This window comes from Podarcis pityusensis, assembly GCF_964106645.2.
Source record: "Podarcis pityusensis genome assembly, chromosome: 3".
In the NCBI taxonomy this organism is placed as follows: Eukaryota; Metazoa; Chordata; class Lepidosauria; order Squamata; family Lacertidae; genus Podarcis; species Podarcis pityusensis.
The window spans coordinates 2,172,200-2,198,721 of record NC_138026.1 but is presented as its reverse complement, the minus strand read 5'-3'; the positions used below and the strand labels follow the sequence as shown (position 1 = coordinate 2,198,721).

Genomic DNA, 26,522 nt, shown 5'->3' with positions numbered 1-26,522 from the left:
AAGCACGTCAAAGTGCAAGTAGATAAATCTGGCGGGAAGGTGAACGGTGTTTCCGTGCGCTGCTCTGGTTCGCCAGAAGCGGCTTAGTCATGCTGGCCACATGACCCAGAAGCTGTACGCCGGCTTCCTCGGCCACTAAAGCGAGATGAGCGCCGCAACCCCAGAGTCGGTCACGACTGGACCTAATGGTCAGGGGTCCCTTTACTTTACTTATCTGCATCTCTAACAACTTTACTATGATTCCTCAAAGCCAAAAGAGCTTCTCTCCTTCTGTGCTATTCTGTACCTTGGAAGTTCAAGGTGTTTTAATGAAATCTGAATCACATTTGCTCAGGATTAAGTACCACTGAGTTTAATGATCTCAGTTTAAGGGGGGGGGGCGTATCAGTGCACTGCTTAGCAAGGTGAGAACCCAAGATGTGAGGCAGCTGAAATACAAATACATAAACTGAAAGAGTTGCTGAAATAGCAAAGCCATGGGTGCAGACCAAGACTGTTTAATGCCAAATTAGACCTTTTTCTGGTATTCCTTGATTTCCTCTTTCTCTCCAGGTGGAGGTAGAGTTGACTATAGCAGAGATCATTCCCCCTGTGCAGCTTTGTGGGAATTAGGAGCATCCCAAGTGCTGGTGTCAACTGTTCTAAAATGTCATTGCTGGGAAGCCTGAGGCACAGCATTCTGCGCTTAGGAGTTCTTCTGTCTTGGGGAAATTGCATGCTTTAGTCAGCCTTGAGTTGGTGATCTTTAGGAATGGATGGAGGACGCATCAGTTCAGCCTTGCTTCTGCTGGTCTATTGGGAGTTTAACTGCAGTGGCTTTTAATAACTTTGTGGTTTTAACCTTTTAAAAAATGCTCATATGAATTATTTACATATGCGTGCACAGAGAGCATTGCGACTCTGTGTGTATTTTTAGGTATCTCTATTAATAACTTTAAATGGTTTCCCATGCTCTGGCAGTGCACCCCCTGCTCATTTTAATACATCTCCCTCTGTGTTGTCCTTGTCTTTCTTGACAAGAGGACCCTGCACACCTTTTCTTGACATGAGGCATTAACAGGATTTCCCTTTTTCTTTTTCTGTAGTGTGGCTCAAGTAGGTCAACAAGATGGTTTCCTTGCTGAATTCTCTATCATATGCCTAAGCCTTCCCAATGCATCTCTGAGAGGCTCCCTCGGTAGTATAAATGGAAGTTTCAGTCACATTAAGTAGCACACTGCCTTTGCTCTTGCTTAGAGGACTTGGTGTTTTGCCACCTAGCTTGGCTTTAGAGCACAGCTAAATACACACAGTGTGGTTTCAAGCACTTGGGGGCTTATTCTGGAATTCTGCCTTGCTTTAGTTCATGTGCATTATATGGTACCAAGGTTAGACCTTTCATACTTTAAATGCCATCACACTACTGTAAAAAAGACACTTCCCCATTTGCCCAGATCTTGACCCAAAAAGCTAAGCGTAGATATACTTCCAACACACTGAATCTAAGGGTGCTCAATGCAGCAGCAGCAGCTTCTTCTTTAAAAAAAAGGTTTATTGAGGTTTTCAATTAAATATTGACCAAACAAAGTGATTCCTTTTTAAACATTACTTGCACCTCCCCCTCCCTCTGGTCTGGGATACAGGAGACAGATTTGGCAAAAAAAAATCAATTAAGTTTTCTATTTCACCAGTGGCAGTTTCTGTTCTATGAAATCTGTCAAGGCCTATATGGAGTATCTCAGGGAAAAGCAGGAGACTTCCCCTTCTCACAGACAATTGTGCACCTTGAGCATGGGAAACCACCCCCAAAGAGACCACACAGCTTATCCTTTGTTAGGGACTGGCAGGATGAGGAAGACTGGTGGCTGCTCCCCACCCAAGAACCACCCCTCTCAGAAGAAGAAGATTTAGACCCAGGACACTGGAGACAGGTTGAAAGAGGGAACCAGCTGGGAGGTGGTTGAAGCAGAAAGTGAACATGGGGATTCAGAAGAAAGCCATTCTGTGCCCAGGCGCAGCCCCCCCCCCCTCAGGAGTCAGACCTTGGGATCAAATGGGAGACACAACAACATCTTTGGGATTAAAATGGCCACAACTTTATTGAATTTCAGATGTAGAAAAACCTTGCCATAGGCATTGGGTGTGTATCCCTCTCAGCCCCCTGCTGGGGGTCTGAGGCAAGTCAGGATCAAACAGGAAGATGGGACCACTGCAAAACGTGTGTTTACGCACCTGGCTCCCATGTTGCTGGGGGGAGTTTAATGGCCCGCTTGTTGTGCTCTTGTGGACAGAGACTCCCCTCAAGACCCTTCTAATGGGGTACCCTGATATCGCCACTCCATGAATGTGCTAAAGGTCTCAAAAGCGGCACAAGCTATGGAGCATCCTATGGGCATGGCTTTATCGAAGTACCAATGATCCTGGAACTTGAAACCCACCAACCAGAAGTCATCCAGGTGATCTGGAAGTAGGCAGAATGCAGATTCAATGTCACACTTTTCCAGGAGGACACCAGGGCCACACTCCTTAATCATTTTAATTGCATGATCCAGTGATGCATATTTAACTGAACACTTCTGCGAGATGGCATTGTTTACTGAGCCACCTTTGGGGTAAGACAAGTTGTGAATCATGTGGAATTCGCCTGGGACCTTTTGGGGGACTATTCCTAGAGGTTACAGTATAAATTTCTTAAAGGACAGGCAAGGGAAAGGACCCGAAACCCCGTCAAGGTTGTGGTCCTTTTGAATCTTCTTCTGGGCAATGTGTGGCATTTCCCTCACTGACTTCTGGTTGGGTGGGTTAGTCGGAATCGGAGTGCTTTCAGCAGGGATACAAAAACCATCACAAAATCCCTCCTCCAGGTATCTTGCTGCCTCCCTGTTGGGGTATGTGCACAAGAATGTATCGTAGCTGCAAGAGAGACCGGAGAGAGGGCTAGAGAGAAAAGCAGGTTATTTTTGGGCAGCTCCTTCTGCTGTCTGGGAGCCCAAAGTTCTGGCTGTCACTCTAAAATCCTTCTTTCCATATGTGGGTCCTGAATTCCTGGAGCTGCAAAAAAAGAAAAAAGGTCCTGGCATGAAAACATTTTGAACGGGAGTGAGATCCGCTGCAGTGCTCATCAGCCTTGAGGATGATATGCTGATAGTTAAACAGGTGCCATCCCCTGTCTGGGTAAGCAGAAGATACGACTCCCACAAAGATGGAGAACCCAGTCATCCAATTGCGGAAGTTGCGTCTCATAGTTATCTTCTTTTCCTTCTTTTGCTGCTTGGCAGGTTTTGATTTTATACTACAAGATGAGGCCATGGACAGCAAGGAAAACATGTCTATAAACTGCCCATTGAGGATGCGCTCAAATATTTTTTCGTGCAAGCAAATCCCAGGAGGCTGATCCGTACATTTGAAATTAGACTTTCCAATGCGTCCCCTGGGGTCTAAGCCCTCCTCAATGCAAGGGGCTAGGGTACCATTGCCACTCCTGTGCCTCTTCTTTCTCCTTCTCTTCTCCAAACTCTTCTTCTTCTTCTTCCTTCTCCAGACCCATTTTGGGAGTCCAGGCGATTTAGCTGTTGTGACCCATTAATCTTGTGGGGATGTTCAGGATAATAGGCAAGGAAATATTTGTGAAGTATTATCCATCCTTCACTAACGCTAGTGAGTGATGTAGCAGAGCAAATCCCCTCTATATTCATGGAAGCTAGTTGACAGATTTGTTTGAATCTCTACAAAGTGACTAATCCAATCTGGCTTGCCCAGATGGATTATCTCTGGTGCCCCCTTTTCTGCCTCTTAAAATACAATAAAGACTCATGAGTCTGTCTTTAAAAGTACAACAATAAGTTTGCTTAGAAGTTGTTCACAGTACACATCCTAGAAGGCAGGCTTTACTCTTCAGGTTACAAACATATAACGTGGCTCACATCCTTTGTGAGGATGGTCCCAAGTGCTGCTGGTTGAGAGCCAGCAGACAACAAAACGGATGAGACTTAACTGAGTGTTGAATCGAACAGAGCCAAAATGGCTGTGTGACTCTGCTTTTATAGAGTCACACTCACCTGCTGAGTCACTTACAGCAGGAACAGAAAGTTACACACCCCTGTCTCTGTCCACTACAGGAAGTAAAGCATGTTGTAATTGACTGTACTGATGTAACATATCCCACAAATCTGGTCCTCATAGTCTTTATCTGAGGAGTCAGACCTACCTGAGGAATCCAGTGAATCCGAAGAGTCCCGTCTGGACTTAGGTCCTCTTCTCCTGGTTCTGCGGGATCTTTTTCTCTTGCGCTGTGACCTATGCGGTTCAGGGCTCAAAGAATAGCCTGATAGGTTACAGGGGAAAGGAGACCTACTATTGTGCCTAGCCATCCATGAATGGCGGTAAGGAGAACGCGATCTACCCATGCAAGCCTTGGCCCCTTTCAGATGCTGTTGCAGGCGGGCGACAGTTCTGTCCCTACTGTCCCTAGAGACTGAGCAGGATCAATATTCACTTGAAGAAGAGTAATCAGGGGAAAGGTGGGGGGAGGACTCACCCAGCGCCTGGAAGAAAGTGCAGGGCGCTTGGTTGTGCAATGCTTTGCGGCCGTCAGGCTCCTAGAAGTGGTGAGATGCCCCACTGCCGAGTTCTTGCCTCCAGCTACTTGGGGGGGGGTGATGTGCTTCCTCCCCACCGATAGTACCCCATTCTTGATCTTTTTTGCCACCTGCACAGCTTGGCTGGGAGCTCCCCTTGCTGTGCCCTTACTCGTGTGGGGTGGAGAAAACAATTTCCTGGGTTCAGTTGTGCTGGCAGGTGGCATGCTGCCACTTTAGGGAGCGTGTGAGGTTGATATTGGGTTTCTCTTGGTTTGTTTGCTTTTGTTATTATTATTATTATTGGCTAATTATATTATTACTGGACAGAACTGGACAGAACTAGGGAGTGATATAGCAAAGAGTTACAAGGAGAAACCACAGAGCCACAAAGGATAAGCATGCACTTAAGGAAAGCTGCAAAATAAAACAGAATGCTGTTACCACATGGATTATCCCACAATCAGGTTGCCAAGGGAGTTTGAGGCACCTTCGGTAGCCAGCCTGGCCCAGCACGGGGAGAAACGCTGTCAGGATATACAGTACCGAGGCTGGGCCCAAGAGCCCTCTTTGGCTAATTAATCCCATGAACAATTAAATAGCTCAGAATTCATTGTGCGCAAACCCTAAGTTTAACTTACATTACTCAATTCATTCAGAATATATATGCAAAGGATTTTTAAAAGGTATTATCATTATTATTTCTTGTGTTTATGATCACACATGCACTCTCTCACACAGCTATGAATGTGCATACTGCGTACACACACACAGCACATGCATACACATGCACGCACACATGTATGCATATATGCAAACCACATGCCCACCGCGCACGTAAGCGTATATAATAAACCATGACAATATGAACTGACGTACCAAAGGAGTCCAGCATCAGAGCTGGGAAAGAGCCTTGTCATCTAGCCCAATCCCCCGGCATGCAGGGATGTGCACCAGTCCTGTATGGGGACCAAAACCTGCAACCTTGGTATTATCAGCAACATGCTCAAACCGACTAACCATTTCCACCACCCATGCCTTAAATGCCCCACCTAAAAGTCTTTGCCCTCTGAGGACTGAATGCTAGTTCAAACATGGGGCAGTTAGCCCATTAATATGCCTTTTCCGGTACTAATAAAAAGTTATGGATTGTCAGAACCGTTTTGACAATTAAGGCAGACCCAATTGCCAAATTATGGTGCTGAACACAGATTGTTTCCATTAAAGGTGCTGTACTTACCCCCTCAACCAAGATCCAGCGATCTTGGTTGCCTGTCTGGGCACTCCTCCAAAAAGCAACAGCTGATTTCCAAGTTAAGGCCCGAGGTGGGAGCCCTATCTATCAGAGCTTTTGGCTACAGCTGCGGTAGGAGCTTGAAAGGCTAAGCCAACTCAGTGCCTTCAGCTCTCCTAGAACTGGCTCTGGCGCACCGCTCAGGCAGACTGCGTGTTCTGCCCGGAAAAGCCGGATGGAAAAAGGCTAATGATCCAGCAAAGAACCTTTCTCTGGGTCTTCTTCTGATGATGTCCCTTGATGTTGGCTCTGGGGCTGACTGCGCTACCAGCATCAGCTCTGGCCCCTTTTTAATGCTTCTGGAGCGGACTGGAGTGAAGCCTGCTCCAACACAGTCTGTTTCTCTTGCCTTGCCCCCCCGGGTGCCGTGGACAGGCAGAGCAATGGCTGGTGGAACAGTGTGGCTTCAGGAGGATGGAGAAGCTGCGCGCCCTGCTGCAAATGCCACCCACCGCTGGACCCGGTGAGCAGCCACTCCAGGACAGGGCTGGGTGCTAAGGGTCTCAGTTTGAGCACAGAATCTGAAAGAGAGGACAGGGGGAGCTGGACGCTGCTTCAGTTTCACAGCAGCGGGTTGGTTCCTCTAGAGCTCTACTGCCCTCCTCACACCAAGATCACGAAGATCCTTGCACATTGTGTTGTTTGTGCTGTACTTTTGTACTGTTTTATTGTTGTTAGCCGCCCTGAGCCCAGCTTCAGCTGGGGAGCGCGGGATATAAATAAAATTTATTATTATTATTATTATTATTATTATTATTATTATTATTTTATTATTATTGCTGAGCAATGGGCCAGACAGTCCCAGAGAGGGTGTTACTCCTTCTTGCTGTAACTTACGTCTGCTTGGGAAGAGTCCAGAGGAACAGGGCTAGACAGGGAGGGGCCAGATGCTAGTCCCAGCAACATCTTCACCCAGGACAGGCCGATTGTACTTTGAGTCTCGAGTCTTCCTTTTGACCTGTGGATGAACCTGCCTTCCTGACAGCCCCCTGACATCCTCTCCCATTGCAAGGCATGGGAACCTTGGTCAGGTTTCTGGTTTGGGTCAGGTCACTGGAACAGACTACTTGATCTTGGAAGTGGATTTTCCTTCTCTCAGCACCTGGTGCCAAGAAGCAGAGTGGCCACTGTAAAAAAACCCAAAAAACCTATACATTTATCGTCAGTTCACAAAGAAGATGTTACACCTTGAATGAACAGCACATGGTGGGGGGAGAAACTACTGAAACACTATTTGAATTGAAGATATTTATGGTGCTGGCAATCATCCAATGTGTAAATCTAGCATTTATTTGTTCCTCTTCTGTTTTCTCCAGATATTTTCTCAGCCTTGTCAACTACATTCCGTCATCATTTTGAGAGTTTTGTTGGAGACTTACTTTGTATGCTGTTAAACAAGACATTCTTGTTTATGAAAGCTAGATGCTATCTTGTGTAAGCTGCTACATGCATTACTTATATCAATTAGGTAAAGTGGGTGTGCTTGTTTCCAGTCATTTGCAAAGTGTTGTTTTTCTTCTGATTCATGTTAAGCTGAAGCAGTCTTGTTTCTGCTGGTATGTTAATAAACAGGTATGTTATGTTATATATGCAGGTAGGTTAAGTCAGATATGGCCACCTGGTACACCATGTTCTAAAGTGCTTGGTCTGGGCCTCAGAACCTCATCCTCATCACAGGATCCCTTGCCCTGCCATCATGGATTCCCTGTTGTGCCTGAAGACTTCTTAATAAACAACATAGTTACATATAGTGATATTTTGCGGGGGAGGACAGTGACGGACTTTTTCATTTGATTTTCTAGCAACTCACTAGAAGGTCATAAAAACTAGGCAAGCTCTCTCTCCCCCCCAAAGCAGCAAGTCTAATGGGGCTGTTTTGGGGCCTCCCACAGGCACTTGATGGGGCACTGTGGGAAACAGGGTTGGTCTTTGTTTTCACTTGTGAGCAACTGTATCTAAGATCCTAGGAGATCTAACAACGCCATCAGCTAGTTTCTCTGTTAAAAAGGGAGTGAACAAAAAAGGCATTCTAGAGAAAAGGGTGAGTTTAGTGTGCAATCAAAACTTCTATAAGACCACCAAGCTATAAACTCTGAATAATGGCAACTTATGAAATCACATTTCTAATTTTGCTTCCTGGAAGCCCAGTTTAAGGAATGAGAGAGAAAATTGGCTACAGGCACAGACATCTTCCTAATGGGTGAGTCCGAGACATGGGTGAGTCTGGGTGAGTCCCCGGAGCTTCTGTGCTACTCAAATGTCTCAGCCCTGTATCTGAGCAGAAGTACCATCAAAAGAGGCTCTGAGTTTTGGCTTCATTCCATTCAAATCCCTGGATCACTTCCTTTTGTCATGAATGGGCCACAGACTAACTGGGAGAGGCTGAGGGCTCTATCTCTATATAAAAATACTACCCAGAAATACAGATTTGTATTTAGCATGGGTTAAAGAAAAAGATATCCCTTGACAGTGTCCATTTATTATGAAGAGACACTGAGCCAATAATGGGAAACCATTACAGAATATGTCAAGAACAGATAAGCCCTTCACCTGTGTGGAAGCAAGTTGCACACGGCTGTTTCCTGAACCTGAATAAGGCCTTGAAACCTACATCGTTCATGGTATCTCACTAAGCTAAGTCTTGCCTTCATGGTTTGGTCCCTGACGACCTCGGTGCTGTTTGTGCTTTAGGATCCTAGTGCTCTAAATGTTGTTATATCCGGAGATATGTTAATATCTGACAATTGTGTCAGCGCAGTCACTATTTTTGTTGTTCTTGTTGCAAGGCAGGAGCAAAATGCAGGGCGGATTAATTTTCCAGGTTGTTACATGATATCAGTTCATTAGGAATAGGAATCTAATGGATCACATGGGCCTAGCCTGGCAGCGCCACTCACTATACTATTAGTGCAAAGAAAAGGACACATAGAGAGGTGACTGTTGCCGTCATATTGGGCACATTCATACTGTAGATCAACACAAATGTAAAGTTCAGGAGGGCGGCTATTGTGGTCCATGCGGCATAAACTGTGATTCCATTTTGTACCTGCCATACATAGAAGTTAATGTGGAAAATGAAAGTGAAGAGAAGCAACCATAGCACATTGATTAAAGCCCAAGTCAAGCATTTTCTTCTTAAGGAAAATTAGTTTGCAAGTCCACTGACTGCCCAGGCTACTGAAAATCTGCCCAAATGTAGAAGTGAAATAAATGTCAATTATGACTTAATAACTTTGTTCATTATTGGGCATGTCATATTACACCTCATTTCTGTCTCCCTAGAGTCAAACTTTCATAATTAATATATATATATATAAATCATACCAAAATCCGGATAAGCCAGAGGTCTGCTTTGCTATACTTCAGTAACCAAAGTATGTGAGGGTACAAAGCTCGGTGTGACATGAGGAGAGCAACAGAACTGGTCGAAGTGAGAAGCAGCAGGACATACAAGGCTGCAATGCCTGGAAGAGGAAGCCGGCAGGAGTCCATATGGGGAATCTCTGATTAGAACTGTCCTGCTATATTAATTCTCCAAGACTTCAGCAAGGACATTTTAACACACAATGACCATGATTCTTCACACAGGAGACTCAGTGTAATGTAGGGCTAAGCTGTGGTACTCCAAATGACTACAGCTCCAACCTTCCATGCTTCTGAGCTATGCTGGCTGGGGGGTGCCAGGGGGGCTGGAGCCCCAGGCACACAATTTTTGAGGGGGTGTGAACCAGGTGCTTCCCCACAGGTGACCCCAGTTTGTGGGTGCAATAGTCCACTCCCACTCTTGAGCCCCAGCATGTACTGTGCAGAGGCATGGGGATGCAGGCTACGGCACGGGCCGGGCCATGGGGTGGAGCTGACAGAGCAGGGTGGCTTCCCTTGGGTCCACTTCCTGACCTTTTAAGCAGCCCTCACCTGAGGCCCTACCTGATTTTCCCTCATCGGGTTTCCCACCCTCCCTCCTTTGATTCAAGCTGATGGTTAAGGACTTTGCTGTGGCTATGGTGGTCACCGTTTCATGGGGCTGGGTAGGAATTTGTCCACCGGGCTAATTGGCTCCAACTCGGTGGTTTTGTCTACCTCACAGCAATCGTCACAACTGGTTGGGCACTGGGGCAATCCTTTGTCTTGGATGGAGGGTAGGTTGTAGTCTCTGCCTGCCCCTCCAAACGCTGGGGTATCGGAATCGGGGGGAGTGGTCATGTCCGCATGCCCGGGGGGGGGGGGGGCAGGACCGAAAGCACTCCCCCAAATGGCAGTCCCTGCGGGGATCACCCTATTTAATGCAAGTCTTAGGAACCCCCTGCCTGGATTGACTCACGCGTCACTTCTGGTGGGTGGGCCGAAGTATTTTGATTGCCGCATGCCCAAGTCAAACCTCTTTAATCTGTGGCCTGTTTCGATCCAAACCAGTCTATTTTGTCCTTTATTTGTCTGCAGGTTGGGGACAGGGGAGCCAGATGCCTAGACCCACAACCTAAGCTATTGTTCACCTGATCACTTATCATGAGATGAAAGTGAAGGGAGTCCTCTCATTTTGTCAAGGTTGTTGACATTCTTCCCTTTCACTTCAACCCTGTGATTCACCCCTTGAATGTGGTAACAAACCAAGGACTCAAAACACATTGAAGAGTGTTATCTCAGCAGAAAACAGACCCCCCTGGCCATGTTGGAAACATTAAAATTTTTGCAAGAAGGCGGTTCATTAGGACTGATTTACACATGTGTGCTATTCAGTTGTTTACATTTCTCAAGGAGAGAATTGCATGTGTGAATGAGCGAACCAGAGCTGCCCTACCCATGAGGCAGGGTGAGGCATCTACCTCAGGTGACGGAAGTGCAAGAGGTGGCATTCCACCCACCACACTGCTTCCACTGCTGCCAGAAAGCCCTCCCCTCACTGCCAAGAGGGAGCCGTATTGGTGTGCGGAATTGCCACCCGTCTTCCCTTCTCTTGTGGCAGAGAAGATGAATGGCAACGGCATACACAGGATGCCCGGCTCCTGCCAAGTTCAGTGGGAGCCAGAGCATTCCAGTGGCGGAAGAAGTGGGGGGAAGGGTGAGCTGGCAATGGTGGCAGTGGGTGGGTGGGCCAGTGGGGAGGCTGTGGCAATTCTTGTTTTGCTTCAGGTGGCGAAACAGGACATGCTGCCGCTGGAGCCAACACAGCTAAAATGTTACAGGAAAAAAACTTCCAACTCTTCTGGAAGGCACCAGGGCCAAACTAGACATGGTGCTGTAGATCCATGTTTTGCCCATGAGGCAAAACACAGAGGTGCCCAGCTTTTTCTGGGATCATGTAAGTAGAGCACTGTGGATGAGACCAAAGACCAATCTAGTTCCAACATGAATGCAATAGCTGTTTCCTGTTGTTGGTCCGTCCCCCCCATAGCTGGCAATTATCGAATCCACTTTTAAAACCATCTAAGTTAACGGCAGTCACTATATCTTTTTGAGCAGTGAACTCCTAGTGGTGTCCAAACTTTTTTCAAAGAGGGCCAGATTTGATGAAGTGAAGGGCTGTGAGGGCCAACCAAAGTCATTAACCTTTTTTTAAGGATTGAAGTTGTTGAGCTTCTTTTATGATTTTACCCCAAGTTGTTTTGTTGAGCTTTTTTTAGGATTGAAGTTATTGAGGTTTTATTAGGATTTTACCCAGGAAATAAACTGCCACAGGGGCTGGATTAAACCGACTGGCAGGCCAAATTAGGCCCCCAAAATGGGTATATGTGGCTTTGGACATATGTGTTTTGCGAAGTTCTTCCTTTTATTTGTTTTGAATGTCTCACCAGTTGATCTGTGTACTCATGCTAAGAGAAATCTCTCTCTTTCCACTTTCTGCACACCATACATAATCTTATAAACTTCTATCAAGTCTCTATCCGCTTTTTCATTTTTTAATGTGGAAATACAATTTAAAACCTTGGTATAAAAAGAGTTATTTTAAAACATTTGGTCTCCTGTTGGGCTTAACACATTTATCATTTGAGGATTTTTTTAAAAAAAATTACAATTGCATTTAACCTGTTTGTATTGTATGAAAATATTAAAATAGCTTAAATTAAAATATATATGATGCTTACATTCAAGAATATAATAACTATGCACACACACACACATTTGTTGTTTAGTTGTGTCCGACTCTTCGTGACCCCACGGACCAGAGCACGCCAGGCACTCCTGTCTTCCGCTGCCTCCCGCAGTTTAGTCAAACTCATGCTGGTAGCTTCGAGAACACTGTCCAACCATCTCGTCCTCTGTCGTCCCCTTCTCCTTGTGCCCTCCATCTTTCCCAACATCAGGGTCTTTTCCAGGGAGTCTTCTCTTCTCATGAGGTGGCCAAAATCTCAGAGCCTCAGCTTCACGATCTGTCCTTCCAGTGAGCACTCAGGGCTGATTTCCTTCAGAATGGATAGGTTTGATCTTCTTGCAGTCCATGGGATCACTACTGGGAAAACCATAGCTTTAACTATATGGACCTTTGTTGGCAAGGTGATGTCTCTGCTTTTTAAGATGCCGTCTAGGTTTGTCATTGCTTTTCCCCCAAGAAGCAGGCATCTTTTAATTTCATGACTGCTGTCACCATCTGCAGTGATCATGGATCTCAAGAAAGTAAAATCTCTCACTGCCTCCATTTCTTCCCCTTCTATTTGCCAGGTAAAGGAACCAGTGGCCATGATCTTAGTTTTTTTGATGTGGAGCTTTAGATCATATTTTGCACTCTCCTCTTTCACCCTCATTAAAAGGTTCTTTAATTTCTCCTCACTTTCTGCCATCAAGGTTGTGTTATCTGCATATCTGAGGTTGTTGATATTTCTTCCGGCAATCTTAATTCCGGTTTGGGATTCATCCAGTCCAGCCTTTCGCATGATGAATTCTGCATATAAGTTAAATAAGCAGGGAGACAATATACAGCCTTGTCATACTCCTTTCCCAGTTTTGAACCAATCAGTTGTTCCATATCCAGTTCTAACTGTAGCTTCTTGTCCCACATAGAGACTTCTCAGGAGACAGATTGATCAGAGGTGATCAGGCACTCCCATTTCTTTAAGAACTTGCCATAGTTTGCTGTGGTCAACACAGTCAAAGGCTTTTGCATAGTCAATGAAGCAGAAGTAGATGTCTTTCTGGAACTCTCTAGCTTTCTCCATAATCCAGCGCATGTTTGCAATTTGGTCTCTGGTTCCTCTGCCTCTTCTAAATCCAGCTTGCACTTCTGGGAGTTCTCGGTCCACATACTGCTTAAGCCTGCCTTGTAGAATTTTAAGCATAACCTTGCTAGCGTGTGAAATGAGTGCAATTGTGTGGTAGTTGGAGCATTCTTTGGCACTGCCCTTCTTTGGGATTGGGATGTAGACTGATCTTCTCCAATCCTCTGGCCACTGCTGAGTTTTCCAAACTTGCTGGCATATTGAGTGTAGCACCTTAACAGCATCATCTTTTAAAATTTTAAATACCATATTTTTTGCCCCATAGGGCGCACCGGCCCATAGGACGCACCTAGTTTTTTGGGGGGGAAATAAAGAATTTTTTTTTATTTCCCCCCCAGGTGCGGGGCTGGGGCGGGGGAAGCCCGAGCTTCCCCCGACCCCAGCCCCCAGAACAGGCTGCTATCCGCAAACCGTGGGAGAGCTGCGCGACTTCGCGCAGCTCTCCCACGGCTAGCGGAGAGCTGCGCGAAGCTGGAAGCCTGGGGCGTGCTGAGCTCAGCGCGCCTCAAGCTTCTGGGTGCAGGCAAGCTCTCCACTAGCCGTGGGAGAGCTGCGCGACTTCGCGCAGCTCTCCCACGCCTAGCGGATAGCTTCCTGAAGCCAGGAGAGCAAGAGAGGTCGGTGCACACCGACCCCCCTCGCTCTCCAGGCTTCAGCGAAAGCCTGCACTCGCCCCATAGGATGCACACACATTTCCCCTTCATTTTTGGAGGGGAAAAAGTGCGTCCTATAGGGCGAAAAATACGGTAGTTCAGCTGGAATACCATCACTTCCACTGGCCTTGTTATTAGCAGTGCTTTCTAAGGCCCTTTTGACTTCACTCTCCAGGATGTCTGGCTCAAGGTCAGCAACCACACTACCTGGGGTATACGAGCCATCCATATCTTTCTGGTATAATTCCTCTGTGTATTCTTGCCACATCTTCTTGATGTCTTCTGCTTCTATTAGGTCTTTACCACTTTTATCCTTTATTATGGTAATCTTTGTATGAAATGTTCCTTTCATATCTCCAATTTTCTTGAACAGATCTCTGGTTTTTCCCATTCTATTGTTTTCCTCTATTTCTTTGCATTGCTCGTTTAAGAAGGCCTTCTTTCTCCTTTCTATTTTTTGGAAATCTGCATTCAATTTCCTGTACAGTGGTTACATACGCTTCAGGTTACATACGCTTCAGGTTACAGACTCCGCTAACCTAGAAATAGTGCTTCGGGTTAAGAACTTTGCTTCAGGATAAGAACAGAAATCGGGCTCCGGCGGTGTGACGGCAGCAGGAGGCCCCATTAGCTAAAGTGGTGCTTCAGGTTAAGAACAGTTTCAGGTTAAGTACGGACCTCTGGAACGAATTAAGTACTTAACCCGAGGTACCACTGTATCTTTCCCTATCTCCCTCGCATTTTGTTTGCCTTCTCTCCTCCACTATATGTAAGGCCTCGTTGGACAGCCACTTTGCTTTCTTGCATTTCCTTTTAACTGGGATGGTTTTCGTTGCTGCCTCCTGTATAATGTTATAAGCCTCCATCCATAGTTCTTCAGGCACTCTGTCCACTAAATCTAAAACCTAAAAACTGTTCCTCACTTCCACTGTGTATTCATAAGGCATTTGATTTAGATTGTGTCTTACTGGCCCAGTGGTTTTTCCTACTTTCTTCAGTTTAAGCTTGAATTTTGGTATAAGAAGCTGATGATCTGAGCCACAGTCAGCTCCAGGTCTTGTTTTTGCTGACTGTATAGAGCTTCTCCATCTTTGGCTGCAGAGAATATAATCAATCTGATTTCGATGCTGCCCATCTGGTGATGTCCATGTGTAGAGTCGTCTCTTATGTTGTTGGAAAAGATGACTAGCTTGTTCTCTTGGCAGAACTCTATTACCCTTTGCCCTGCTTCGTTTTGAACTCCAAGGCCAAACTTGCCAGTTGTTCGTTTTATCTCTTGACTCCCTACTTTAGCATTCCAATCCCCTATAATGAGAAGAACATCCTTCTTTGGTGTCATTTCTAGATGGTTTTGTAAGTCTTCATAGAATTGGTCAATTTCAGTTTCTTCAGCACCGGTAGTTGGTGCATAAAATTGGATTACTGTGATGTTAAAAGGTCTGCATTGGATTTGTATCGAGATCATTCTGTCATTTTTGAGATTGCATCCCAGTACAGCTTTCGCCATTCTTTTGTTGACTCTGAGGGCCACTCCATTTCTTTTACGGGATTCTTGCCCACAGTACTAGATAAGATGGTCAACCAAACTGAATCCGCCCATTCCTGTCCATTTTAGTTCACTGATGCCCAGGATGTCAATATTTATTCTTGCCATCTCATTTTTGGACCACATCCAGCTTACCAAGGTTCGTGGTTCTTACATTCCAGGTTCCTATGCAATATTTTTCTTTACAGCATTGGACTTTCCTTTCGCTACCAGGCATATCCGCAACTGAGCAACCTTTCGGCTTTGGCCCAGCCACTTCATCAGCTCTGAATCTACTTGTACTTGTCCTCCGCTCTTCCTCAGTAGCATGTTGGACGCCTTCCGACCTGAGGGGCTCATCTTCCAGCGTCATAAATTTTATATGCCTGTTGACTTTGTCCATGGAGTTTTCTTGGCAGGGATGCTGTAGTGGCTTGCCAGTTCCTGCTCCAGGTGGGTCACATTTAGTCAAAACTCTCCACTATGACCTGTCCATCTTGGGTGCCCTGCATGGCATAGTTCAGAGCTTCTCTGAGTTATTCAAGCCCCTTCGCCACGGCAAGGCAGTGATCCATGAAGGAGCACACACACACATATGCATAAGTATGGCTATTGTATATGTATGTATGTATATTTGGGATACCCAAAAATTTCATTCAGTCTACAATTATTCAGCCACCTGATTCATAGTAATTTGTGGATCCCCCCCATTTTTGCACTTATCTCAGTTTTTTATAAGGTGTCACTGCAACAATGAATATTTCAGAACAAAATGTGTACAAAAATCGTGAATTTTCATGCTTTTTTGGTTTCAGATTGATACAGAAATGAGATGGAACAAATTTATGAATGAATACATGTAAATAAACACACACAAACATCTTGTAGACTCTCCTGTGGAAGTGAGATATTTTAATGAAATAAATTAAATTGCTCCAGAAATTCTTAAAGAACTTAAATTTCCTTAGAAAATCCTTTTAAAAAATGAATACTGAACAAAGCTTAATTTATCTGCATCAAATTGATGGGGCCGTTTGTGAACTGATCTGGCCTGAAAGAATGAATGCCTGTTGTTTACACATCAATGAATGGTGTCTCTGTGCTTTGTTCCTGGATTTAACAACATAGGAAAATGGAGAGGAGGGCTGGTTTTCCGCCTCAATGCAACAACAGTGTGGTTTTGTTAAATCGTTCCTTAATGTGAAATGCCCTTTTATGTCCAGTCCCCTTCACTCCAAGTCAAAGACTCTAATTTGCTGTCATTCATGTTACTCCAGCAAAGGTATTCTGCATGAATCTACAACCGTGAATCTGGGATGGAGATCTCTGACCTGCCCAAACTTGGCTGCAGCATATTTGAAAGGGTTTGTTGTTGTTTTTCACGCTGAGGAAGTCAGTAAATGTGGAAAATGAAAGTAAATATGATTTCCTATTGCAAATGAAACTTCATTGCACAATATCCCCTCTCTTAGGAATTTTTTTTCCTGCAAAAAAAATATATTCCAACATTTTTGAAGATCACATCTATTACATTTACTGTACCAGAGCTTTAAATGTTACTTACACTATTCCTTTAATGTTACTTACACTATTCCTAATATCTTTCAGAAATATATTTCTGCATTGATTGAATTATTTTCCAGATTGACTTTGCATTTGAACTCTAGAAGATGTGCTTCTTAGAATTTTGCACATAGAAAAATGGATGCAGTGCTGGAAACCCATTCCTTAGATAGTTATTTGTTATTAAATAGCTCGTTCAGTACACTGTATTTATTGGAGCCTCTGATTGGCTGGAGCAACTGGGAAGCAACAGCTTATTCAACCCACAGCTTCTGAAATCCTGTCGCAAGCAGGGATAGTAGCCAGGAGCACACAGTGTGCAGAATGTCTCTTCTTTTATGATTTTCATAGTTAAATGCTGTTGTGAAAGGAACTAGGATCCGATCACTTTTGACCAGCTGACTTTTATAGGAAAAGATAAAAAAGGACAACCTGAATTATTGTTAACATCTGTGTTTTTATGTTCGATTCCAAAATCCAGTTTTTAAGCCTCTTATTTGTCATTTCCCCAGTGGCATTCTGCATTTTTGTTCCTATAAAAATATTGAAAGGAACATTATGTTCTTGCTGCAAATAGATTTTGCCAGAGCCCATTCCTATTCCTTTTTGTGCAGCTGATTGTGTCTTTTATAGGGTAGTAACACACCCACCCACACCCACCCCAGGAAATCCCATTTGGGAAAAACCATTTCTGCTGATTTTTGTAGAATCATAAAACTGCTCCATCATGGAAGCAAAATGCTCCTCCTTAATCTATCAATTTTCCATGCTTGTCTGTGATTCATCCAACCAAATGAACTTAAATTCTAACTGCATGGAGTCAGCTGTTTGTGGGTATCACTTACCATGCTGGGTTTTACGATACGATATGATACGATACGATACGATACGATATCTTTATTGTCATTGTCCCTTACGGAACAATGAAATTGAAAACTACATAAAACTACATAAAACTACCACAAAACTACATAAAACTACATAAAAACTACATAAAACTACTACAAAACTACATAAAACATTCAAAAACCCCTAAAAACTCTAAAACCCCATTTTAAAACACACTATACTACAGAAACCCCTTATGCTGCGTTTAGAACCAGAATTGCATTAGCGTAGAAACTGTTTTTCAGGTGGCTAGTCCTGGCCTTTATAACCCTATACCTTCTTCCAGAAGGCAGAAGCTGAAAGAGATCATTTCCAGGGTGCGTACTATCATGTGCTATCTCTGCCGCTTTCTTATGGCACCTGGCAGCATAGTTTTGATCTAAGGTGGAAATAGTGCACCCAATAATTCTCTCTGCAGTCTTTACAACCCTGGATAGCATTGTTTTTTCCCTGGCCGTGCAGCTCCCAAACCACACGCACAGACCATAAGTTAGTACGCTCTCTACAGTGCAATGGTAGAATGCCATCAACAGGTCCTTTGAGAGATTGTTTTTCCGGAGGATTCTCAGAAAATATAACCTCTGCTGTGCTCTCTTCACCAGGTCTTTGCTGTTCTCTCCCCAGGTTAGGTCATCTCTCAACTCCATTCCCAGAAATCGAAACACTGAGACCTGTTCCATGCACTTCCCCTCAATAATAAGTGGCTGAATATTCAATTTACATTTCCTAAAGTCCACAATGATCTCTTTTGTTTTCTTTAAGTTAAGCAGTAAGTTGTTTTTCCTGCACCACTCCCCCAACTGCTCAACTTCCTTCCTATAGGCCGTCTCCCCCTCTCCAGCAGTAATTAAACCAACCACCGTTGTATCATCTGTGAACTTAATGATCTTATTAGTGGGGTATTTGGGGACACAGTCAGCTGTATAGAGCGTGTATAAAAGCGGGCTCAACACGCAGCCCTGAGGCGTCCCCGTATTCGTGATGAGATCTGCAGAGACGTGGGAACCCAACCTGACCCTTTGGGAACGGTTTTCTGCGAAAGAGAGCAGACCACCTCAGTGGTGGCCCACAAACTGTGGAACTCCAACCCTTGGCATGTTCTCCTGGCACCTTGTTTACTGTCTGTGAGACAGCAGGTTAACTAAATCCTTTTCTTGTGTGTTTAATGGTATTTGATTGCTCTTCATAGGATATCTAGCCAGTTTTCTTTGGTTACCTGCTGCACCTATTACTGTTAATCTGTGGGGTGCAGAGGGCTGCAGTGGGGAGGAAGGGATGACATTGCCTCTTCTTCTGCTAACTTCCTTAGTTAATTTACTTTAGGGCCCAAGACTGGCTTTGGATGGTTCTTCACTCCCTCAGCAACTCCCTGTGCCCAATCCCACACTCTTCAGTCAGGTGCTGCAAAACTCTAGATGGACCTCTCAAGGGAAGCAAGTGCTTGACACAAACAGGAAAAGATGGTAAACTTTCCTTGCGTGAACCTCCTTAAGCTATTTTAGGACTGAAGCACTTGTGAAGACCATGGTCTACCCACATAAGGAATCTGTGCTTCAGCGTGTCTCCTGGATGACTCAGCCTTGCTGCATATTCTTTAAGCCTTATTGTCCAGGTTTTTCTTTTGCCCTCGTGGGATAAACTGCCTAATCTGAGTCTTTCATTCTTTCTACTTGGCCTTGATTTCTGATCCTGGATTTTGGCTGGGATTCCAGGCCTTTAAGCCTTTGGTGTTCTCTTCAGTTTCCTGATTGAGATCATGAACTACTGTGAATTCCACTTGATCTGATGTTTAAGTGACTGATTTTCAAGCAAACTCACTTAATACAGATTTAAGTTGATTTGATTTTTTTTAAAAAATGTTTTTATTAAAGGTTTTCTTGGGTTACAGAGGTACATACAACGTCTCCACATTCAGATTACAAAGTCCTTTTTACAGATCAGCTATATTTGATGTGAGATTTCAGTGTTGTACACTTTAAGGTTGGGGGAGAAGACAGGTGGGGAGAGAGAGCGGGAAAGTCGATCTGGCTTTTAAGTGAATGACTTAATTATCCTTTGGATTTCACAGTTGTCAAAATTTTCGATGCAGTTCTTGGTTAAAACAACAAAAACATAGTGCGCTGAAATGCATATTTTAGAATAAGATGTATTTAAAAATGTGTTGAGGCAAAATATGCATTCAGGTGTGTATTTGTTATTTTTTTCTCCATACAGACATCTTTTTGTAAATCACAGAAACAGGATGGAAAGAAATATGACAATGACATGGCATGGAAATGTACTAAGCCATCCATCTCCACCTGTTATCATTTTCAGCTTTGAATATCTTAGATCAGCTCATATCATGGACCTTGATGCTTCCGGAGCTAACTGCTGAATCATCCTCAGACAACCAAGCATGCCCCCACCACCCCCCGCCAAGGAAAAATAATAAAGGAACAGAAAGAGAACCCACCCAAGGGACGCTGACACACAAACCCCACACATACACTGAGTAAAATAATGTAAGTTTTACCAACCCAACCCCCTCTCCCCCTACTTTATGCTGTATACAGTCAAACCCTGGTTCCCAAATGTCTCTGTTTTGGAACGTTTTGGCTCCCGAACCCCAAAAGTAAGTGTTCCGGTTTTCAAATGTTTTCCGGAAGCGAAACGTCCGACGTGGCTTCCGCTTGAGTGCAGGAAGCTCCTTCAGCCAATTGGAAGCCGCGCCTCAGTTTGCTGAACATTTTGGAAGCCGAACGGGTTTCCAGAACAGATTATACTTGACAACCGAGGTTTGACTGTACAACATGAATGTCTCACATAGAATGTAACTGACCTGCAGAAGACTCTATGACTTGAAAAAGCGACAAAGCATGTTGTTTTGTAACCAAAGAAAGTATTTAATAAAGTTCAGCCACAGGGTTCCTGTTCCGCAAAGGCAGTATTTTTAAACATGAAGTTTGATTTCAAAATTTAACAACAATCAGGCATCAACAAGAACATCTCACATATCTTCGGTGTTAAAATTCTCTGGTTTTGTTATTTGACTGTATAAAGATACAGAAATAAAGAACAGTGACAGTAATAGTCTCTCTCAGAATCATTTCCCTTCCTCAGGAACTCAGTCTACATAGCGCATATTCCACAAGCTCTTCCTATGAATGGTGCTTTTACTTTCAGTGTCAGAGTTTTAAAAGGTCAGTTCCTCAGCACAAGCCAAGCATCCTTGGTTGAGATACGACCCGTATGAGTTCTGAAACAGTCTTAAGGTAAAGGTAAAGGGACCCCTGACTGTTAGGTCCAGTCGTGACCGACTCTGGGGTTTATCTCGCTTTATTGCCCGAGGGAGCCGGTGTAGCGCTTCCAGGTCATGTCGCCAGCATGACTAAGCCGCTTCTGGCGAACCAGAGCAGCTCACGGAAATGCCATTTACTTTCCGGCCAGAGCGGTACCTATTTATCTACTTGCACTTTGACGTGCTTTCGAACTGCTAGGTTGGCAGGAGCAGGGACCAAGCAACCGGAGCTCACCGCGTTGCGGGGATTCGAACCGCCGACCTTCTGATTGGCAAGCCCTAGGCTCTGTGGTTTAGACCACAGCACCACCCGTGTCCCTGGTCTAAACCACTTAATTCCAGCTTTTTAACCCCCCCCCCTTTTCTTTCGAGCCCTTGGACCAGGAGGAGAAGGAAGAAATATCAGTTGCTCATTGTGTGAGATGGAATCACTGTTCAGAATTCGTAATCTGACTTAATCTGCCAGCAAGCTTGCCTTTCAAAAGAAACTAGTTCATATAGCTTACTGCCTCAGATAACTTTAATTTCTTAAAAAATTATGCATTCTAGATGGGCAGTCATGGGAGTCTGCTGTGGAAATGTACTTACGTTAAACACTATTCAATGTCCATCAACAAAGAATAAAACAGAGATAGGGAACCTGAGTCCCAGGGGGCAAATGCAGCCCCCAGGGCTCTCAGTGTGGCCCTTTAGACTCTCCCTAGGCCACACCCCATTACCCTGGATGCGGCCCCCTCCCCAGGCCATGCCCCCTCTTCACGTGCATTGTCTGTCTGGAAGGTCTCCTTGGACTGTGATAATGCCTCTTGCTTGCTCACATGGCCGATGGAGAGATGGTGTCTCTCTGTGTGTAGAAACCTCTGGCTTTTGTGTGGGTGGGATGTAGCCTACAGTGCAAAGCTAGACACCATGTCTGTTGCTCCAATTATAGTTGCCTCTGGCATGCCCACCACTGGCATGAGGATCCCCTACGAGTTGCCCTTTGGCTGAAAAAGTTTCTACATCTCTGCATTAAATGTTAAAACATTACTGTCCATTTAGTTAGCCACATAAAACCCAGTACAGCAGCATAAACTCAGCAAGGCAATCAGTTCCGGGGACTAACACATAATTTTAAAAGACCTGTGAGGATGACTAGGTTTGCTAATTGTTAAGTCATTGCACAAACATCAACAAAGGGTGATAAGTCCTCATGTTAGTGTTCTAGCCTCCAATAATTTTCACAGCAAGTTCAAAATTCCATGGCCTCAGCCTATAAAAAGAGCTCAGCATTAATCCTCCACTCAGTTAATCTTGGTGCTTTTAGTGACACAGATTAACATCTTTGTTGGCTGCATGAGATGAGATTGGAGTTGGCTTGCTGGCAAGGGCAGGATGCGGAGTTTAGTGAATCTAGGTTACCTAGATCCTTTTAGATTTAGTTTTGGTGGCATATAACAGGAGCTGGTTTATATTTATCATGGCTGGATGTGAATGTATTCTGTCTTCTGGGCACATGGAAAGAAATCTGAAGGAAAGAAAACACAACCCATCAAAATCTAGGGCCCACTTTCTAAAAGGATGCCTGATGAAAAACTCACTGGATTTGCTCTACCAAACCTTGTGTTCATATTCTGAATTGAGTGTGTTGACTAAAACATAGCAATAATACATAATTCTTCTTCCTGTTTTCCTGTGAAAAGAGCAGTGACATGTTGCCAGCTATATACTTTACAAGAGCAAGAAAGTAGGTTGTTTAAATTACGGTAGTTACTGCTTTTGGCCTGGGATAGGAGAGTGAAGGATTTGTAATCCAGCCAGGAAGGAAAGATTTTTGTTTTATGCTTAATCTGCCAATAGAAGCAGAAACAGAATGCGTGATCAAAATCTACATATTATGTCATTTCAGATTAAGAATTTAGAATGTGCTATTTCAAATACTTTGTTCTTCTTTCCTTTATATGTCCTCTATCATGACATGTTGACTTTTATTGCAAAGAAAAATGCAAGATAGCTAACATAAAAACAAATGGAGACACTTTTCTGAGGGTGCAGTTAAGGAGCCTTCATAGTACACATTTTTGTGGTCACTTTGGAGTAAGAAACATTTTAATTGCAATTATTTTTAAGCTAATGCTTGTGAACTTTCCATGATATCCCAGAATCTTAGCTAATCACCACTGGAGACCCTGTACAGTCCCTCAGAATAACTGCAATTAGCACTAGTGATTTATAAATTTCCAGAATCCTATCTTCTCCTTTCAACCTTCAAATGTGGAAAAGATAATCTCTTCAAAACACTTCCAAATAATGAAAAAAGGATGTAAGACGTATGCTGCAAGAAAGGTGTGACAATTTAGTGCATTCACACTGCAAAAGTAGGGTTGAACATTTTTCTTGATTTTATTGTCTTATCTTTCTGTAAACCGCTTTGAACATTTTTTTACAATCAAGCAGTGCTCAAATTGTATGAAATAAAATATAAATAAAAGCTTAATTTGGTATGTCCTTGTACCATTTCACTACCAAAAAATATTTTTAAGTAACAATTATTTGCTATTGGTGTTGCCTTTTGTGGTAATCTACTCTTTTTATATTTAATAATTTTAAAAGCAAAGGGTAAAATTTGACCTTCAGTAGAGTTAAGAACTTGTTATTACTTCCTTTTTTAACAAAGAGACATAAACAAAGGCCGTTCCCTGTGGATAACAGCTGTCAAATCTGGATTGAATTATACAGATGTAAACTGGAAATTAAGTCTAGAAATCTCAGGAGTTCTGGAAGAACACTTTGTGAAGATTCTTGGTCAAGACAAATACTCTGAAATCAGTTATCATTTTCAAAAGGCAGACATACTTCTTTCATTTAAATTGGTAAGAAAGGATATACCTGGAGGATGTAGCTCTGAAAAATGTAAAGACTTTGGTGATATCCTACTACTTGTAAGTCATACTCAGGGTAGACACAGGACAAAAAATTATTTGGTCTGCATTTTAATGTGAGCCTAACAAATCTGAACCAATATATGAACCCCAAACACAGCTCTCCTGAACTTTGTGTTTCTCTGACTTTTGCAATGCAGTTCTGCAATACAAGAATGAATAAAAATGTGCATATTGGTATAAAGTGCATGCAAAAGGTGTACAAATTTTCACAAGGCCTTTTTATATAAAAATGCAAAACTATGCAGAAATGGGACAAATCAAATTTAAGATTGGAAAAATGAGAAACTAACCCCCCCCCCCAAACTGATGGACTAGTCCAAGTGTGACTAATGCATTTTTTATGTGCCACACTGAAATCTATAAGGAGGCATTTTCACTTGACGGCAGTATCTGCCAAATGCAGGGCAAGTGTACCGTGTTCCCTAAGTCCTACTGTGTTCAGTGGCCTTGTGCCCAGGACTGCAGTTTTAAATATGATTCCCCGTGACAAAGCAAACATGTATGGCTGACCACACAGTTTGATGAATATTGATATATCGTACAGTATGTGGTTTGTTTTCTCTCTCTCTCGGTGCATCACTTTATTAATATTGACTACATAACATACCCTCAAGGTATGAGCTTCTATTTTTGAAATGGCAAACACTAAATGACAGACTTAGCTACGATGTCAAATCCATGTATTCCAATGACATTAGGGGGCATGCAGTTCAGACTCAACTCCATGTCATTTCACACTGGTCTGAACATGCTCAGTGCCACAAAGTGCTTCCTGACGGTTAAGGTAGGGAACAGGCGGGCAATGGAATGGAGTTTTCTGAAAAAGCGCTCCATGCGGCAGCATTCTGTGGCAGGCCCACTATGCATCTTTGACTTGCCATATCATTGGCATGGGCAGTGCCTGGCAAACATGCATAATCAGCAATGAGGAAAGAGGTTCTGCACAACATTATTGTGGTGTTAGATTATTACATAATTACAAATCCTTGATTGATTGATTGATTGATTGAAATGCTTTCTTGGAGGGCAAACCATGACAACTGGTTCAGCTTCATTTTGTAGTGTAGACATGTTTGCTCAACTTCTTAACTCACAGAGAAGATAGCTGGTTGCTTTATTATTTGCTTGCTTCATAATAGTTATATGCTGCTTCATTAATAAAAACCTCAATGCAAGTTCCTCGAATGAGGTGCAACACAACAATGGTCCTGTATTGCATTAATAGCTTTTGACCCAGCCTCCTTCTTCACATTATTTTAATTTTGTTTTGGTCCCCAAGGGCGGTCATTATGATTGGTGCACCTCCACCCTGAAGCATGAGGTTGTTTAGGCCTTTTTCAAAGCACAGTCAGTGGGTGTCTTTTACTAGCACAGTCATCACCCTCAGCCAGTGCTTTTTTTCTGGGGGTACTTAAGGATGTGCAGTACCGGCACCTCTTGTGTGTTGTTGTTAAAAAGTGTGGCACTTACTGTAACAACTTCATGGTGAGTAACGGCATCTTTTTCTAGAAAAAAGCACTGTCCTCAGCCATTGCTAAATTCCAGCTAAAGATGCAGAATGGAATCTGCATTGCTCATTGCACAAGAATGTTTGAATTTTAAAGGAGAGGAACAGAATTGGCTGAAACATTTGCCCAACTTAGGAGTCCCTGAAAGTAGGAGAATAACCTTCAAACACATTTTTGTAAAGGCCAACACCGGCAATATTTGAAAGGTCTCTTTACATTTTAATAGCATATTTAACATTTAAAAGCCTAAAGTTTTCAATAAAAAGAGAAGCAGGACTCTTCAGGTTCAGTTATGGGGTTTCTACCAGCAACTGACCTCATAGGACAGTTTCTATCACACTGGCAGTAAAATTTGAATTTTTACTAAAAGGCACGATTCTCTAACCACAAGTACAATGCATAAACAACAGCCACACATTATTTAATGCTATGCAGGGAGGACACAAAGGGTGGAAGATTCATCTGCATACAGTATATGTACAAGGGGCCAGTTCATAGGGTTATATCCAATGCTGCGTATGCATATTTCCACTTATGCAACAGAACTTCCCTTCTTCCCACTTCAGTGCCAGATTTACGTACAAGCTAAACAAGCTATAGTTTAGGGCACCACTCTCTTGGGGGCCCCAAAAATTTTTAAAGGGAAAAGACCTGGATGTACATTTCCAAAATATAAGATTAAAAAAATTACTTTGATAAAATACATATTTTGTTATATGCAAATGGGTTTCGATACCTATTAGGTCCAGAAATTACCATATAGCATATATTAACACAAAAAACAGCGACAATTTGTTGTTGACAAAGGACAGCTGGACATATAAAGGGCCCCATTACCTTCAGTAGCTTAGGGCCTCATCAAACCTAAATCCGACCCTGCCCCACACAATTCCAAAATCTGTACTGGAGTCCCTGAACCCTCTGGAGTGAATTTGGAGGGTGTGGGATATGTGGGAGAGGAGAGATGAGGAGGGAGAAGTCTACTGTTCAAGCAGAATGATTGCATTGGATACAACCCGTAAGAGTTTTGCTTTTCTTTGAAGACCCTTTTGTTCACCCAGTCATTTGTTACTGAGGTACCATGAAGGTTTTATGCTCTGTTGCTATGGCTGCAGTAAAT

The 26,522-nt window shown here is 43.5% G+C and overlaps 1 long non-coding RNA gene across 1 annotated transcript; it reads left to right on the top strand.

Moving 5' to 3' along the window:
- The first annotated feature begins 10,814 nt into the window (after positions 1-10,814).
- Positions 10,815-11,844, top strand: LOC308474787. The gene is made up of 2 exons (XR_013984962.1): positions 10,815-11,388; positions 11,480-11,844. It is a non-coding gene; the product is annotated as an uncharacterized lncRNA (long non-coding RNA).
- Positions 11,845-26,522: the final 14,678 nt, after the last annotated feature.